The sequence below is a fragment of the Lissotriton vulgaris genome, chromosome 1_1 (genome assembly GCF_964263255.1).
Source record: "Lissotriton vulgaris chromosome 1_1, aLisVul1.2, whole genome shotgun sequence".
NCBI lineage: Eukaryota > Metazoa > Chordata > Amphibia > Caudata > Salamandridae > Lissotriton > Lissotriton vulgaris.
Genome location: NC_141685.1, coordinates 1,079,449,820 through 1,079,468,305, shown reverse-complemented (window position 1 = coordinate 1,079,468,305; position 18,486 = coordinate 1,079,449,820). Strand labels below are relative to the sequence as shown.

The 18,486-nt window shown below is 45.1% G+C and overlaps 1 protein-coding gene across 1 annotated transcript in view; it reads left to right on the top strand.

The window, feature by feature from the left end:
* DMC1 (DNA meiotic recombinase 1) overlaps positions 1-18,486 on the top strand; it is a 1,170,937-nt gene that overhangs the window by 169,229 nt on the left and 983,222 nt on the right. The window lies entirely within an intron of this gene.

The window sequence follows — 18,486 nt, the reverse complement described above, 5'->3', positions numbered from 1 at the left end:
GCAACTTAAAACCTGGATATTCGACAAGTAATTCCCCACCCTTCTTCAAGCGCCTTGAGACCCTCTGGGTATGTAGCGCGCTATATAAATTAATTGAATTGAATTGAATTGAATTGGTCCGAACGGACAATACCACCAGCATCTTTTATATAAACAAGCAGGGAGGAACAAGGTCAGCTACGCTCTCAAAGGAGGCGCAGGAGTTGTGAGAAGTTGGCCTGATATATGATGCTCACTAGTTCTAGTGATCACCTTGTATCAGTCCAAACAACCCTCATGGTGATTGGTTGTAAGTCAACCTTATAGACCAGCTAACCTAATTGTAGCATGATCAAAGCAGTCTTAGGCTAAACTCTTTTGGCATGTGAAGCCAGCTGTTTTACCACATATAACCCCTTGAATACCAGATGAAAGGACACTTCACAGGTTGTTATGAAAATAAACAATATATTTATTACTAACAAACACCTCTGAATCTCTTTATGAGATCAGAGGGCTAAGCACATAACAATACTCTTCAGAAAAATACAATAAGTCGCACAAATTACAATGGTGCCCTAGGGGGAACGGCAAACCATATACTAAATAAATGGTATAAGCAGAACGATAGAAGAAATGAGGATGCCAAGAGGCTGTAGAATCGCTGGGGCTACACTACCCTAACCTTAGGTAAGGAGCAGGAGGCCCACGGGATGCGTGTACAGTGTTAGAACACACACGCGGGTTTCAATGCAAAGTCAATGGGCATGAACAAATTACGAAATAGGTAAGTAACGACAGTTCCGACTGGTTGAGACTGAAACTGCAGGATACCTGGACACTAGGAGAGTCAATCTACCTATGAGCATCGACATGCCTAATTTATTCATGAGAAGTACCTATTTATATCATAAGATCGCACTTAGGTTGTATCTATTGCACTCAACAGACATTTTATTCAGATATCTAGGATTATATTGTACATCAGGGAAGTCTTCTGGGTGGTCTTAAATTTGAAAGCTTCTCTTTCCTTTAGACTTTCTTTCCCATGGACTTTCTTAATTAAAACAAAAAGCTTTTATAGGATCTTTCACATTGGTATATATCAACTCTCACCTTTAGAGTGCTTCATGTAGCATTAGTCTTTCAGGCTGAGAAAAGGTTAAGCGCGAAGGTCTTAACTAAGAATGGTTTTCCTGTTTTAAAACCTGTTGAAAGGATAGTAATAGTGATTGTCTTACCAATTCATTATTTCATTATTTTATTATGTTTCGTTATATTCCTACCACAAGGTGACAAATTTGAAAAATACCTTTGATTTATTGTTGCCGTGTTTCTGAATTTCGGGTATAAGAAGCTGGGAAAAGATATATATGTAAAAAGATATTGTGTGTAGATGTCCATACAGAAAGACAAAGATTCAAACCTAAACACCTTTGAACTTAGCGATCTTACCTTTTAAAAGAAAATGAGTTCATCAAAGGACGCAATGACCCAGTTTCGGTTGGAACAGATTCAATTAAACCAAAACACGTGGGCGTAGAGCGGGTAGTAGTGTTCAATGATATGCGATTCCGCTGGCAATGGCAAAAAAGGTTATTCGGTAACTTGACATTGTATTAAGATGTTCTGATTCCTAATATCTATTTCAGGGATCTTTTACCTGTTTAACCGGGCAGCGCTGTTTGGATGCAGTATCAGATTGCATGTAACTGTACGAACTGATCACAGCAGCACAGGCATTTCTCTTGGAATCGCGGCTGTGTATTCTCAAGTGGGCGGGAGCTGCCGACAAAATTTAGTACACAGATATTACTAATTGTGTTCTAGTTGATTTTTTCTTGTGTATATTTGATATTATTGTATGATATATCACACTTTCCTGCCAGATATTTATATTGTTTTTGCCTGGGTATTTACCTTTGCCATAAACTGCTTTGCCCTGACCCAGGAAATTTATTCTATTCAGGGGGTCCCTGTTCAATTGCACAAGGGAGGTTTCTTCAGTCTTCTGTGGAGCAGAACGTCGAAGTCCAGAGTTTCTTCTTTGTAGAGTTGTTTAGGATAATCTAATTTTGAATGGGACCAGCTCCTACCTTTATTCTGCTAAAGGGGGCTGTACTAGTGACTAGGTCCCTCCCATGGGTGGGACCAGGAAGGGGGGTGGTTACACCCCCTATCCTTTGTCCGGTTTCGCGCCAGAGCTGGGGCTGGAGTACCCCAGCAACTGGTTTGAACCGGGGTATGCACAGGGACACCTTTTTTGTCCCAGGCATGTCTCATTCCTTTCAGCCCTGCCTATCTGGATACACAAAGTCCTGTCTGGGGTGGTGCTAGCACCTCCCCAGGCAGGAAATCCTTTGTCCAGGCCTCCTTTGCTGGAAGGACTCCCAGCAGCAGGAGGTCAGACTTGTGTCTGTGGCAGCAGCATCCATTTTGTGATGCTGAGGCTCAGGTTAACTTTAACCGGGGTTCGAGTTATTTACATGTCTTATCCCTCTAGAAGGGTGGAATGCTACCCCCGTCGCCAGAACTGGCGAGGGGGTAGTATTAGGTACCACAAAAAATCCACAAAAACATTTCAATTAATATCGTATCAGAGGCAAGAAGGTCCCTACATCTTGCCACTTACGCCCTCTCACCTCTTGGAGACTTATGCTCAGGATGAGGAGGAGGATTTTGAGGATGATGACAATGAGGGAGCTTTTGGGATAGCTCGCCATCCTTCAGAATTGGTCATAAAATGCTAAGATGATGAAGAGGACGATGATTATTCGGAACATTACTATCAGGAGGACATTTTAGAGCCTCATCAGATTGAATACAGAAGGCAATCTCGTCCTTCAGACTCCAGCCATCTGCAGTCAAGTTTAATTCAGGATTTACAGGAAATGTTGGCAGACTATAGACAACGTTTTCCGCCACAGCACGTCGTGCCTCCAACCCAACCTGCATTTCCTGTTCTTCAACAGGAGGTTCCACCACCTAGGTCTCCGATCACGGAAACTCCACTACCTGATTTGCCTACTCAGACCCCGTATACTTCTTCGGATGAAGAAGTAGAAGAGGGTGTGTTACCAGAGAATCCTCCTTTGGATCCGTGGGACAGATACGTTATCCCCATGCCGTCTCCACCAACCCACAGCCTTCAGACTCACCACCTGAAGACATAGGTGGTTTCCATAATCTTATGTGTTGGAGCTGCAATGAAATTTAAACTTCAAGTAACAGTGGGCAAACTGACTGTTTTCTTCATGATTTTAAAGAGGAAACAAGGAAGGTGTCTAGAGCCATTCCAATTATAGATTATATCTGGAAAGAAGTCTTCAAGGTCATGAAGAATCCTGCTTCTGTACCAGCTGTGTTACCACGGATTGACAAAAAATATTGTGCTCCTCTTGATAGCCCTTTATACCTCATTGGACACCCGCGTCCGGATTCGGTCATCTTGCAGGGCGCGCAACAAAGATCAAAAAACCCAGCCACCCCCATCACTACACTACCAGATAAGGAGGGGCTTCGTTTGGACCTTATTGGTAAAAAAATCTCCACTATGGCTAATAGAAGGGGAACGTGCAGCCGCAGAAACCATCGACTGCGCCTTGGATATTGCTAATACAAACTTTATGTATCTATGAATATGGCCTGGTATCGCTAGATAACCAGGACTCTAGTGCGCACAACGAGTTATGAATTTTGCAAATGAAACCATTTTTTCAAAACATATTTTATCGTTAGATTGTCATGAATTTAGTAAATGAAATTCATTTTCATCAATTTAAACAATGCATAAACAATAAAAAATCATTGCGAATAAATCATATGCATTTCTCAAAACCATTAGTATGCAACACAGTTATATGTACAACCCAATGCATTTCGGGGTTTACACCCCTTCGTCAGGGGTCTAAAAGAGAAGAAAAAGAAGAAGAGAGGAAACTTGATTAATCTAGATGCTTTAGGAGATATACGTTACATGGTCATAGGTATTGCGTGAATATCTTACCAAAATAACTGGTTATTTCGTTGATGTGTGTGCTGTAAAGGTATGAAAAATCTGAGAAGTCGAAAAAAAGGGGAAGAATCAATGGCATGATTCATATGTATAAAAACGCTATAAAGTTGAAAAGGGTGATCAAGTGAATTACCTGGATTCCAAGGTCAAAAAGAACCTATCTGAAAATAATGAAAAAATACGTGTCAAGTACTATCTTTATAGTGCCTATTCGTGTGATTTTATATAGACTAAAACACGAAGCTCACCTGCAGGTCTTGTGTGTAGCCGCAGAAATATGGAATCTATTGGAATAAATGAATGAATGTTGCTTAAAACCTATTGCAAACGGTTTAGTTTGTTGCAAGGTTACCAAAGTCTGATAGGAAAAAAGTTTACCTGCGAGCCTCGAGTTTACACTTTAGGGTCTCGCTCGTATTGATGTTCCTCCCATGCTGGAGAAAACAAAAAAAACAAATGTCGAATTTAGTACGCAGTTACCCTGGTCGGCGGCCTTCACGTATTCAAGCTTTATGGAGGTCGACTTACCGAGAGAAAAGTGAACCGGCTGCGTAGCGGCGTTCCTACTCGAATGTTTGTGCCGATAGCGGATTCATGAGAGAAGTCCTTTTTCTATATTTGTTTGTTGAACTCAACATTGAAGAAGGACTAATTAAGGGGATGGTAGCGGCCATTACTAAATGGGAAATATCACTAGAAACTATATGTATTTTTGAAAAAAGGTGAGGATACTGATAGTGTTTATATTGTGAATTAGCCTTTCTACTAATGTACAAGTGAAAGTGATAGGCATCCGTTTGGATAAAGAAGGAGAGAGATAAAGATATACTTTACATTGTTGATAACCAATGTTGAAACATACGAAAAACAACGAAATGTCTTATTATTATGAATCATTAGTTTAGAAATCAAAAAACATTCAAAATATACGGTAAAGTTTACAATTTGTGTTGGACAATAGTATTATGTTCAATGTATGTTGTTGTGGCCTGTTTTTATGTAACACTGTGCTGATGTATCCCTTGAGAACTCGGCTACATGTACTTGTACCTAAATTGTCTCAAATACTTCTTCACTATTCTAAATCCTATTGAATCACCGGATAATGTAGCGGATCAGTTCAAACCTAAAAGTAACTTTATGGCTCCAGTTTCCCATAAAAGCCTGGATTTGTTCGAAACTCTGGTCAAGGCAGACATGACTAAAATTCAGTATAAAAGCAAATTGAAAAATCTGACACGAGCAGAGCATAGTGCACTACGCACCTTGGGCAACAACAAAGAAATTACCATCCAAAAGGCAGACAAAGGGGGAGGCCTGGTCATCATGGACACTGATTTTTATATCAAGAAAGGTAATAATAATAATAATAATAATAAAGAGCTTATAAAGCGCACAGTAACGCCATCACGGCGTGTCCCCGCGCTGAATGGAGCTACTCACAACCACCCACTACAGAACCCCTAGCCCTACAAGGTATAGAGTAGAGTTTTGAGCCTAGCCCGAAACACCGTCTCACTGCTCTCCAGTCTCAGGGAAGGAGGAAGTTTGTTCCAGTGCTGAGCAGCTTGGAGCGAAAAAGATCGTCCGCCCATTCTGGCCTTCCTTACCCTTGGGACTGTCAACAGCCCAATGCCCTCCGAGCGGAGGGCCCTTGGTGGTTCGTAGCGGCTGACTAAGTCCCTAAGATAGGCGGGCGACCTGCCCCAGACAATACGGTGACAGAAGAGGAGGCATTTGAACAGCACGCGTTTCTTCACTGGCAACCAGTGAAGCGCATTCAGTGCCTGCTGAGAATTTGCTCTCCTAGGTCTCCTTAACACCAGTCTGGCGGCGGCATTCTGGATGACTTGCAGGCGACCAAGGCTACCCTCGGTGGACCCAAGGAACAGAATGATTCCATAGTCCAACCGAGAGGTCACCAGCGCCTGCGTCAACGTCCTTCTGGCCTCTAGGGGTAGCAGGTCTAAAGTTTTGTTTAGGGTCTTCAGTACCCCGAAACACTTGCCCACAAGACGCCTTATATGGCCCTCACAGCAGAGAGTGGGGTTAACCCATACTCCCAGGTTCTTAGCCTCCTCACAAGGTGTGGGAGTAGGACCAAGGCATGGAGGCCACCACTCAGCCGACCAGCTGTCACTCTTTCCCCCCACTACCAGAACCTCTGTCTTAGAGCCGTTGAGCTTTAGGCAGTGGGAGTCCATCCACTGAGCTAACGCCTGCATACAGGCCTTAAAGTTGGTGGAGGCATTGGCGGTGTTCTGCGATAGAGAGATCAGCAGCTGGGTGTCGTTGGCATAAGATACCAATTCCACCCCGTATGCCTGTACCACCTTCGCCAGGGAGGCCATGTACAGATTAAAAAGAGTGGGGCTCAAAGCTGAGCCCTGAGGCACTCCCTGGTCTAGTGGCATCTCTACCGATCGACATGCCCCTTGTTGTACCTGGAAGCATCTTCCTGTGAGGAACGACTGCAGCCAGTACAGCGCGGGACCAGCGACCCCAGCCTCGCTAAGACACTGTAGCAAGATGGAATGAGCTACAGTGTCGAATGCTGCGCTGAGGTCGAGCATGATCAGGGCCATTGTGTGTCCTGCATCCGCTCCTGCTCTTAAAGTCTCAGTGGCACGTAAGAGAGCTGTCTCCGTCGAGAAGCCAGTTCTAAATCCTGATTGGGAGGATGAAGTAGATTCCCTCTCTCCAGGTGCTCAGTGAGTTGAGCATTGACCACCTTCTCAGCCACTTTCGCCACGTAAGGCAGTAATGAAATGGGTCTGAGGTTTTCCAGCACATCAATGCTTACATTTGGTTTTTTCTTTATTGGGAGTACTATAGCCTTCTCCCACTCCTCTGGAACCCGTTGAGTGGAGAAAGAGGTCTGTAAGACATGTCTTATGTGTGGTTCCAGTCCAGCTAGACCCTCCGCAATGACCCAAGGAGGGGCCGGGTCATTGGGGGATCCAGACTTCACACTACGACAAATCTTTATTAGACTATCAGCTGACGGGACCTCGAAGATTTGCAAAGAAGAGTCGGGAGCCATAGGCGATCCAACAGCTCTGAAGTCTATGCCCCTTTCTGGCTGTTGAGAGAAAGAGGTATAAATTGCTTTAACTTTGTTTGAAAAAAAGTTAGCGACTCTATTGCATTCCTCCGTGGAGACACTTACAGGAGCATTTGAGCTGGAAACCAGAGATATTTCCTTGTAGATTTTAAACAATTTGCATGAGGAGCTCTCGGCTGCCTCAATGCGTGCCTGGAAATATTTAGCTTTCGCTCTGCGTACTGCATACTGATAGCTTCTATGTGCCAAGCTATAGCTGCTTTTGCCCTGTTCGCTAGGGTTCCTTCTCCAGCTCCTTTCGAGCTTTTTGCAGTTAGACTTAGTTTGCTGGAGTTCCTGTGTGAACCAAGGGGCGGTGCGTTGTCTACCCTCCTTGGCTTTGCACTTACTCAGGGGTGCGAGCTCGTCCAAGATGGCAGCCACAAGCTGATTGAATTCCTTATTGGCCTGGTCACTATCAGTGGCTAGCGGTGGTTTCGCTTTCTGAATGGCTCGAACAAAATCCTCTTGAGAATACTGTCTCCATTTACGTCTCATAACATTGCTGGGCCCAGTCCTTGTGGACTTATGTAGCTGGTAAGAGAAATGGAAAGGGACCAAGAAATGGTCAGTCCATGGGAGCTGAAGGGGGGTGAGTGTCTTTTTCATATCCCAGCTGGCGAACAGAGGGTCCAGACAATGACCCCGCTCATGTGTGGCAGCTACACTTAACAGATCAAGTTGCAATTCTTTTAGGACTAAACGAACATCTGCTGCCTCCTTCTGTAGAGGATCTTCCAGATATAAGTTCAAGTTTTCCAACACCAATACTTTACTGTGTTTGATCGCAGTCTGAGTAACCCCTTCCAATGAACTACTTCGAAAGTTTCCCAGAGACCCTGGAGGTCTATATATTAGGATGCCCGAAATTGCCTCGTGCTGACTCAATTTAATGTTGAATTCGCCAGCTTCACTATTGTCAATTTTTACCAATCTCAGGACACACTCAATAGGGTGTTTGACAATGATGGCAATACCACCACCCCTTCCATTTTCTCTGTCAAGTCTATGGAGGGTGTATCCTGGCGGAATTGCGTTCAATATATCTGGATCAGAGTGCTCTCCTAACCAAGTTTCCGTTAGAAATAATATGTTCAGGGCCTCATCAAGTAAGAGATCCCACAGCTGGAGGGAGTGTTTGCTTAAGGATCTACAATTTAAAAGCCCACCCTTTACTGTAACCACTTCAGGGTCAAGGTCATCCACCGACAAAGTCCTCCCTTTGAATGGACAGTGAGGACATGGGCGCAAGTCCAATGCCTCCATCAAGTGTCGACAGGCAGTGTGAGGAGGGGGGCAAAGATCCATCAGCCTCTTACTGGTGTAAGAGTGCAAGTGACACGCAGGAGAAGCAGGGGTCAGGGCCCCTGGCCCCGGTCGGCCGCGGACGGGCGCAGACGGGCTTGGCTTTGGCGCGGCTTCGGTAATGAACATGTGCAAGATGATGAAGTTTATCTCAAACTTCCACAAGACCCGACAAATGAGATATCCCATAACCTGGATCAAATTCTTGATAAGGCTGAGGAATTAGGTTGTATTACCCTTGCAACAAAAAGATATCTCAGACAAGTATACCCAAGAAGACCCAAAATTAACTTTTTGCCAAAAGTACACAAACAATTGCAAAATCCCCCTATCAGGCCTATCGTATCTGGTTGCTCGTCAATCTTTGAAAATTTGGGCATTTTCATCGATTCCCACATGCAAACATTCATGCAAAATTGGCCCACATATCTGGAGGACACATCGCATTTCTTGAGAAGTCTGACTTCCCTTAATTTGGAAGAACAAGGGAGTTTAACACTCTGTACAATCGATGTAGTGTCATTATATACATCGATTCCCCATAAACTGGGCCTCGAGGCTCTGGAATGGGCCCTTTTGAGGACGGATAAACCTGTAGAAACAAAGTATTTGATCATGCAATTGTTGGAATTTTGCTTAAACAACAGTTATTTCATTTGGCAAAATGAATAATACACTCAACTAAGCGGCACTGCCATGGGCTTTCTGGGAGCGTGTATCTATGCAAACATATTCATGGCGAAATTCGAATTGGAGTACATATTGGAAGACAGTACCTGGCATGAAGGCATCTTATACTATAAACGGTATATTGATGATATCTTCTTAATATGGAAGAAACCAATCGCAGACCTAAAGAGAAATATTGACAGTTTGAACCTTGTGAATCCCAGGATAAAATTCACGAGTCAGATGAGCACCACGTCAATTCCATTCTTGGATGTTTCAGTCGGAATTAACGGCAGCACCATCATCACAGAACTGTATAAAAAACCTACTGATAAGAATACATCATTACAATATGGAAGTTTCCATCCAACTAACTTGATAGACAATCTCCCAATATCTCAATTCATGAGAATTAAAAGAATATCATCCGATGAAATGCAATGCGCAAGGAGCTTGGAACATCAAAAACAATGCTATCTTGAAAGAGGATATCCTGAAAAACTCATCACAATGCAAATGGAAAGAGTTAAAACAATACCGCGAGTGGAACTATTGCAGAAAAAGATCAAGGTCCCGAACAAAAGAATGGTGTTTGTTTCAAAATACTCCACCGCATCAAGGGATATAAAAAGAACTATAACTAAGAGGTGGGAAATTTTACAAATAGAGAGTGATTTTGGAGAACTCTACAAACAAAAACCATTGTTTGCCTATAAAAGGTCACGGAACTTGAAGGAACTTCTTAATAAACCAGGAGACATGGAACTCTGCACAGTCACCCCTAAAGGAACAACGAAGTGCTTTAATTGCAAGAACTGCAACAATGTAATCACTGGCAGTACGTTATCGCATCCGCGAACAGGAGAAAGGATTACCTTAAGATATTCAGCAAACTGTAATGCAGAACATGTGGTCTACTCTATAAAGTGCCCTTGCGGGCTGTTATACGCTGGCAAAACCGACCGTAAACTAAAAACACGTTTGTCTGAACCCAAGAGCAGAATCCGGAATAAAAATTTAACATCACCACTTGCAAGACATTGGATTGAAATGGGACACACAATAGCGCAAATTCGCTTTCAAATCATTGAACAGGTTCCGCAACGTCTAGGATTAGACAATGCCAAAATCTTCCTCAGGAGGGAGACCTTTTGGATTCGCAGATTGCAGATCTTGGCCCCTGATGGGTTGAATGATAAATTGGAAATGATTTGTTTCTTATAGACATTAATTTAGGTACAAGTACATGTAGCCGAGTTCTCAAGGGATACATCAGCACAGTGTTACATAAAAACAGGCCACAACAACATACATTGAACATAATACTATTGTCCAACACAAATTGTAAACTTTACCGTATATTTTGAATGTTTTTTGATTTCTAAACTAATGATTCATAATAATAAGACATTTCGTTGTTTTTCGTATGTTTCAACATTGGTTATCAACAATGTAAAGTATATCTTTATCTCTCTCCTTCTTTATCCAAACGGATGCCTATCACTTTCACTTGTACATTAGTAGAAAGGCTAATTCACAATATAAACACTATCAGTATCCTCACCTTTTTTCAAAAATACATATAGTTTCTAGTGATATTTCCCATTTAGTAATGGCCGCTACCATCCCCTTAATTAGTCCTTCTTCAATGTTGAGTTCAACAAACAAATATAGAAAAAGGACTTCTCTCATGAATCCGCTATCGGCACAAACATTCGAGTAGGAACGCCGCTACGCAGCCGGTTCACTTTTCTCTCGGTAAGTCGACCTCCATAAAGCTTCAATATGTGAAGGCCGCCGACCAGGGTAACTGCGTACTAAATTCGACATTTGTTTATTTTGTTTTCTCCAGCATGGGAGGAACGTCGATACGAGCGAGACCCTAAAGTGTAAACTCGAGGCTCGCAGGTAAACTTTTTTCCTATCAGACTTTGGTAACCTTGCAACAAACTAAACCGTTTGCAATAGGTTTTAAGCAACATTCATTCATTTATTCCAATAGATTCCATATTTCTGCGGCTACACACAAGACCTGCAGGTGAGCTTCGTGTTTTAGTCTATATAAAATCACACGAATAGGCACTATAAAGATAGTACTTGACACATATTTTTTCATTATTTTCAGATAGGTTCTTTTTGACCTTGGAATCCAGGTAATTCACTTGATCACCCTTTTCAACTTTATAGCGTTTTTATACATATGAATCATGCCATTGATTCTTCCCCTTTTTTTCGACTTCTCAGATTTATCATACCTTTACAGCACACACATCAACGAAATAACCAGTTATTTTGGTAAGATATTCACGCAATACCTAAGACCACGAAACGTATATCTCCTAAAGCATCTAGATTAATCAAGTTTCCTCTCTTCTTCTTTTTCTTCTCTTTTAGACCCCTGACGAAGGGGTGTAAACCCCGAAATGCATTGGGTTGTACATATAACTGTGTTGTATACTAATGGTTTTTAGAAATGCATATGATTTATTCGCAATGATTTTTTATTGTTTATGCATTGTTTAAATTGATGAAAATGAATTTCATTTACTAAATTCATGACAATCTAACGATAAAATATGTTTTGAAAAAATGGTTTCATTTGCAAAATTCATAACTCGTTGTGCGCACTAGAGTCCTGGTTATCTAGCGATACCAGGCCATATTCACAGATACATAAGAGTTCGGCAGGCACTAATCTAGTGCTGCACACATATCGAACAAACGATCGAATCCTGAATAACTGAGTGCACTACCCCCAACCATTCATTTAATACAAACTTTAGGCAACTGGCAGGAGCGGCAGTTCTCTGATGCCAAGGCTGGCTAAAAGCTACCACTTTTTGGCCTGAGGTCCAATTGAAGATCCTGGATATGGCTTATGATGGGGAGTCACTATTTGGGAAACACATCGACGAGGCTTTCCAAGCGATCAAGACAGACACCGATACCGCAAGATCCCTAGGTTCATTGCAGTACAAGCGAGGATCTTTTAGAGGTGCTAGAGGACAAGGATTCTCCTCTAGAGGAAGCTATTACCAGCAAGGCAAACAATATCAGCCTCAATACCAGCAAAATGATCAGTCTTCTTATCGCCAGTCCGGAACAGCTAGTTTCTCTCGCCAAGGCGGACGAAAACGCACAAACAATCAAGGGCGAGACACTCACAGAAAACAGTGAGATCAGCCGGGCGCCAACCTTTTTTCCTTTCCCTCTTTGTGGGCGCAAAAATATCTGCCTTTCAAAAACAGTGGCAGCAGATTACATACGATCAATGGGTGCTGGACCTTGTTCATGATGGACACACCCTGGAGTTTGTCACCAAACCACCAGTAACTACGTCCAGGGGTCCCTCTCGTCTTCACTTACTGTTCAAGGAAGTTCAATCGATGCTCCTCAAAACGCTATAGAACAAGTTCTAATCCATCAGAGGTGGACAGGCTTCTATTCCCGTTTTTTCCTCATAAAGAAGAAATCAGGGCAATGGCGACCGATCTTGGACCTGCGCAATCTCAACAGATATCTCAAGAAGCAGGGTTTCCGCATGGTCACTCTTTCGGAAATTCTGAGTTGCCTAAACGAGGGAGACTTTATGGCTTCTTTGGACATGGAAGACTCTTACTTCCACATCCCAATTCACCCAAAACATCGAAAGTATCTTCGTTTCTCTTTGGCTGGCGCCCATTATCAGTTCAAACTACTCCCATTTGGCCTCAAGTCGGCTCCAAGGATTTTTACAAAGTGCCTGGCCCTGGTGGCGGCAGCACTACGTTCCTCAGGGATCCAGGTTTTCCCGTACTTGGACGACTGGCTAGTCAAAGGTCCATCAAAGTGCAAAGTACGGAGCGACATATCAGCGTGCCGCAATCTGTCTGCATCCCTAGGTCTCACTGTCAACAAAGACAAATCTCAATTGCTTCCGAAAAGAAACCTGCTTTTCCTAGGGGCTCGTCTGGACACAATACAATGCAAGGAATTCTTGTCTCGAGAAAGGCAACTCCGTCTACAGGCATTGCCCATAAAACTGTCAAAAAGAAAGTCACTTTCAGTTCGCCTGTTCGCTTCTCTTCTGGGAATGTGTTCGCGGCCATAAATCTCATTCCACTGGCACGCCTCAAAATGCGCCCTCTGCAGGAGGAGCTACATCTCCAGTGGCAACAAGTGACAGGTTCCTTCGAGGACATCGTCAAAGTCACCCCACGCATGGTAGATGCTCTTCAATGGTGGACTCTGTAGGAGAGTAGGGTCTGCAATCCTATGATCACCCAGATTTTTTGCTTTTGTTTCACTGGTTTACGACTTTCTCTGGCTGTGGGCCTGCCAATCAGACCCACAGCCTAAGCTGTTCTCTCACTAAATTGACATGTGTACCTTAGGTGCATTATCCCATTGGTACTGGGCCACCTTATCAGACCCTGTCACTCAGGGCAGAGGTGTACCCAGGGCCTACCAGGGGCTGAAGCATGTATTATGCCACCCCTGGATGGCCATCTAAATCTGACACAACTGGCTGCACGACAGCTGGAGCAAGGTGGTGTAATCACCCTTTGCTTTAGATATAGTATACCTAAATCTAACCCTAACAATAGACACACAGATTCCTATCAGTCACTCCTATGGCAGGCCTTGACAATCCTGAAGGCAGAGTGCTTGGAATCGTGTGAGATGGTGCTCTGGCAGGAGCTGAGCCCGTTTGCAGCTTGCGGAACCAAGTCCTAATAGCTGTTCCATGATAACGCATACCATATACTCTTAAGTGCATTATAATCCTCGCGGTTAAATGCTATCTTTGGTATTGCTTTATCAAAACATGTCGAGTAAGGTGTCATACGAATTGGAATACTAACCCCTCGCCAATTCTGGCGACGGGGTTAGCATTCCCCCCTTCTAGAGGGACACGACATGTATGTAACTGTGAACCCCGGTTAAAGTTAACTGAAGCCTCAGCTCCACAAAATGGATGCTGCCACCACAGACACGAGTCTGACCTCCTGCTGCTGGGAGTCCTTCCAGCGAGGAGAGCTTGGACAAAGGGTTTCCTGTCAGGGGCGGTGCTAGCACCATCCCAGACAGGGTTTTGTGTATCCTGGGTAGGCAGGGCTTTACAGGAAGGTGACTGCAAGTGGCACCCCGGTGCTCACTACGCATCTGCCGGCTAGAACCAGTTCCAGGGGCACACCAGCCCCTGACCTGGGGAAAGTCCGGCATGGGAGAGGGGTGTACCCACCCCCCTTCCTGGTCCCACCCCTAGGGCAGGACCTAGTCGCGTACCCACCCCTTTCTTTAGGATAAAGGCAGGAGCGGGGACCCTTCCAAATTAGATCATCTTTGAATCAAGAAACTACTTTCTACGAAAGGAACTCTCGACTTCTTCTCAAGATTTCTCCCTTGTGGCTAAGGAGTAGTCACCCTGCATCCGCAGGCACCATCTAAGAACTCTGCGGTTTGCTGCACGTCCTTCCTCAGGAATCCGACCGACCAGCACGACGAGACCCGGCTTCCCTGGCACCTCTGACCTCTACCTACCTCTACAGCTAAGCTGAGAACCGTAGGTGCGACGAGACCTCGAGGGACCGGCCATCATCAGAACTGCACGACTTCTATCCAGCACGACCGCCGAGGGATCCTCTGGTGAGTGCTTTGGGGTCCGAGAAGCCCCGACCCTGAGCAGCTCCAGCACCGAAGTCAAGCCTCCCAGCATCTCCACGATCTGCGTGGGGCCCTTCTGCTTTTTGCTGCTCACCGCGTTGTTTGGCTACTAGCCCGCTGGCTTGTGGTCTTCCTAACGACGCCCGACGATATCACTGCTGCTGGTCTGGTTGCTCCAGACTGGCCCTTGCTCCCTTCCAAAAGAGGAGCACCCCGGACCCTCCTGGTCCACTCCAGACGCTATTTTAGGTCCACCGCGTGGGCTTGAATTTGCCAAGACTTGTTGCCCCAATCCTGGGTCCAGCGACGTCGACAGCATCCTCCATCGTGGGACAGCTCGCACCTCCATCCTGGTCGCCGACAACCCCTTCTGGTCCGTGAGACTGCAGAGTCCAGCGTCGCCCACTCACCTAGTCGAGGTGACTACCATCCGGTGCCCTCCTGGTGCCACCTGACTACCGGCTAGTAGTCACGAACTTGTTCCCCTCTGCTTTCAGGTGTCATCCATCTTCGATCCAGGCTTGGATCACTCGAACAATCTTCACTGGTCGCCTGCCAGCAACTCCTTTCTTCAGGCTCCTGGTTCGTCTACGAGGATTCCCGACGTCTTTTGAGACCTATGCAGCTGCAGCCCCTGGGCTAGGTAACTTCGGCATTTCGGTGCCCCAGCATAACCTCACTATCCAAGGGTCAGGATCCACTGTCGTTTTCGACCTACCTTATCGGGTTCCCCCGAGAACACTAACTTTGTCTTTATTAGCTCCCATAGACTTTGTCCCGCATCCCGCGTGAGAGTGCACACTCTGCACCCGAGTCCCCTAGGCCTCCTACTAGTAATCTGAAGGTTCAGTAACGTAGTCCTAGCGATTCCAAGCCTATTAGTCCAGTACTTACCTGCTAGTAATTTCGCATTCCACTTCCATAGTATATGGTTTTTCGTGCCCCTCGGGCATTTGTGTAAATTGTGCAACTTGAAGTATTTTTATAAGAGTTTTGTTGTGTGCTTAGTACCCTGTCCTCATAAAGAGTACAGGGCTGTTGTGATCTAAATAAATACACTGTTTATTTTCATAACACTTGTGTGGTGTCCTTTCACTTGGTGTTCAAGGGGTATATGTGATGGTATAACAGCTGGCTTAACACGCCCTCTAGAGTTTAGCCCGAAGACTGCTCGTATCCACGCTACTAGGATAGCTGGTCTATGAGGTTGACTTACAACCAATCACCATAAGGGTTGTTTGGACTGATACAAAGTGCTCACTAGAATAGTGAACATTATATATCAGGCCAACTTCTCAAATTGGTGAGCAGCGGTTGGGATTTGAGCTTGCTGTTGTTTTACCACACGTATCCTAAGAATATCTTGTGAAAGATCACATAAGTACTTCAGGTATATATAACTTAGCTTAGAATACTCTGAGTTCTACTGAACCAGCTGTTGTAGCTCCTCAAGGCTTAGCACACCTTGGCTGCAACTCTTAGCAAGGGATCAGTAGGCAAACAAATAGTGTAGGTAGGTGCATCACTTACACCACACTAGAATCAGCATGTCAGACAAAGGAGGAAACTCTGAGTCTCCCCTTGTGTCAGTGGACCCTCCACAGGTCACTTCCAGATATGCTGCTCTTAGCTTCCAGGAGATGAGACAAGTGTGTACCTCCAGGAAACTAAAACAGGGGTCTAACCCCACAATCCCATTCCTGATTGGTCTCTTAGAGACTTATGATGCCAGGAGGGCTGGTAACCCAGACCCTTCTAATCCAGATGGGAACATGCCCCCCTTAGCGGGATTCCTTGGGGACCCTGACCTCCATCTCAATGGAACAGTTAGTGAAGGAGAGGAGGAGGATCAGGAAGTGTCAGGGGATGAGGCAGACAAGGGTCAGGTAGAAGTCAGTAGACTCACCAGGACCAACTTAAGCAGGCATGAGAATGGATTTAGGGGACCCCCAGGGCCACTCTCAGGCAGGCTTAACATTGGGAGTGGACGAGTTAGGTCTCTATCCAGAGGCTCTAACAGATCCATTCGAACCAATGGCTATCAGACCTCTTCTCACAGAGGGATGACATCCCCTCAGAGAAGAGAGCATGAAGTTAAGATGAGGGAAGTCAATCTGAGGTTTGAAAGGGAAGAACTGGCCCTGGCCAAAGAGAGACTTGCCTTTGCTAGAGAGCAGAAATTGAGTGGGGCAGACCCCACTGGTGGCAGCATTTTACCTAGAGAAAAGGACTGGAGTTTAGACACTAGACACCTGAGTAGGATAGTGCCCCCCTTTAAGCAAGGGGATGATATCCACAAATGGATAACTGCTTTGGAGAGCGCCTGCACTGTCCAGTGCGTTCCCCAGAGTCAGTGGGCAGCTGTCTTGTGGCTCTCCTTTGAAGGCAAAGGTAGAGATAAGGTCCTCACTACTATAGCTGAGGATGCTAACAATTACCAAGTCCTGAAAAATACACTGATAGATGGGTTTAGCCTAACCACTGAGCAGTACAGGTTGCTGTTCAGGGATACCCAGAAAACTCAGTCTCAGGATTGGTCTGATTTTGTGGATTGTGCCACTAAGGCTTTGGAGGGCTGGTTGCTGGGCAGTAAGGTTACTGATTACACAGGATTGTACAATCTGATCATGAGGGAACAGATTTTAAACAATTGTCAGAACCAGTTGTTGCATCAGCATCTTGTTGACTCAGATCTGACCTCTCCCCAAGAATTGGGAAAGAAGGCAGACAGATGGGTCAGAACAAGAGTTAAGCAGAACCAGGGCCAGAATCAAGGTGGTCAGAAGAAAGCAGACCAGAAGGGTAAAGATACAAAAGGTGAACAAAATGACCATAAGTCTTCGACAGGTCCCCAACAATCCACAGAGGGTGGGGGTCAGGCTTCCCAGAAGAAGAAGACTCAAGAAGGCCAGTCTAAAAGGTGGTGCCAGTACTGTAAAAGTAAAACTCACTGGTTTAGTGAGTGCACCAAGAAAGGAGGGCAGACTCCTACTACTGCAGCCCCTAAGGCACCTGTGCCCCCTAGTACAGTCAGCAGTAGTAGTGCACCTCCCAAGGGTTTAGTTGGGTTAACCTTGGGTTCTGAGGGGTATGACAACTTAGTCGGCACACTCACTCAGGCTGTCCTTGTCTGTACAGGGGATGTGGATATATTCCCTGATGTCAGTCCCAATACTTTGGGCAAATACAGACAGACACCTTTTATCAATGGCAAAATGGCTCAGGCCTATAGGGACACTTGTGCCAGTGTCACAATGGTGACACCTAACTTTGTGGACCCTGCACAGATCATGCCAGGTACAGATTTCCTGGTGACCAATGCAAGCAATGTCACCACCAGTCACAGTATGGCAATTGTTGCTTTCTCCTGGGGAGGGGTAATTGGCCAGAAGAAGGTTGTAGTTAGTGCAGACCTCCCAGTGGATTGTTTGTTGGGCAATGATTTGGAGTCATCACAATGGTCAGAAGTGGAGCAGAGGACTCACATGGAGATGTTAGGCTTGCCAGGACATGTGCTTGCTGTGACTAGGTCACAGGCCAGAAGATGCCCCACTGAACAGGTGCTGGATCCTGGAACAATGGACCAGACACCTTCCAAGAAGAAGAGCAGTAGGGTTAAGGCATTGCCTTCCCCCTTGCCCCAGGTGGAGGATCAAGTCTCAGAGGAGGCTGACCTACAGGAATTGAGGGAAACTGAGCCTAAAGAATTTGAACTTGATCAAGTTGAATTTCTGGGCTCAGGGGGACCCTCAAGAGAAGACCTGGGGAA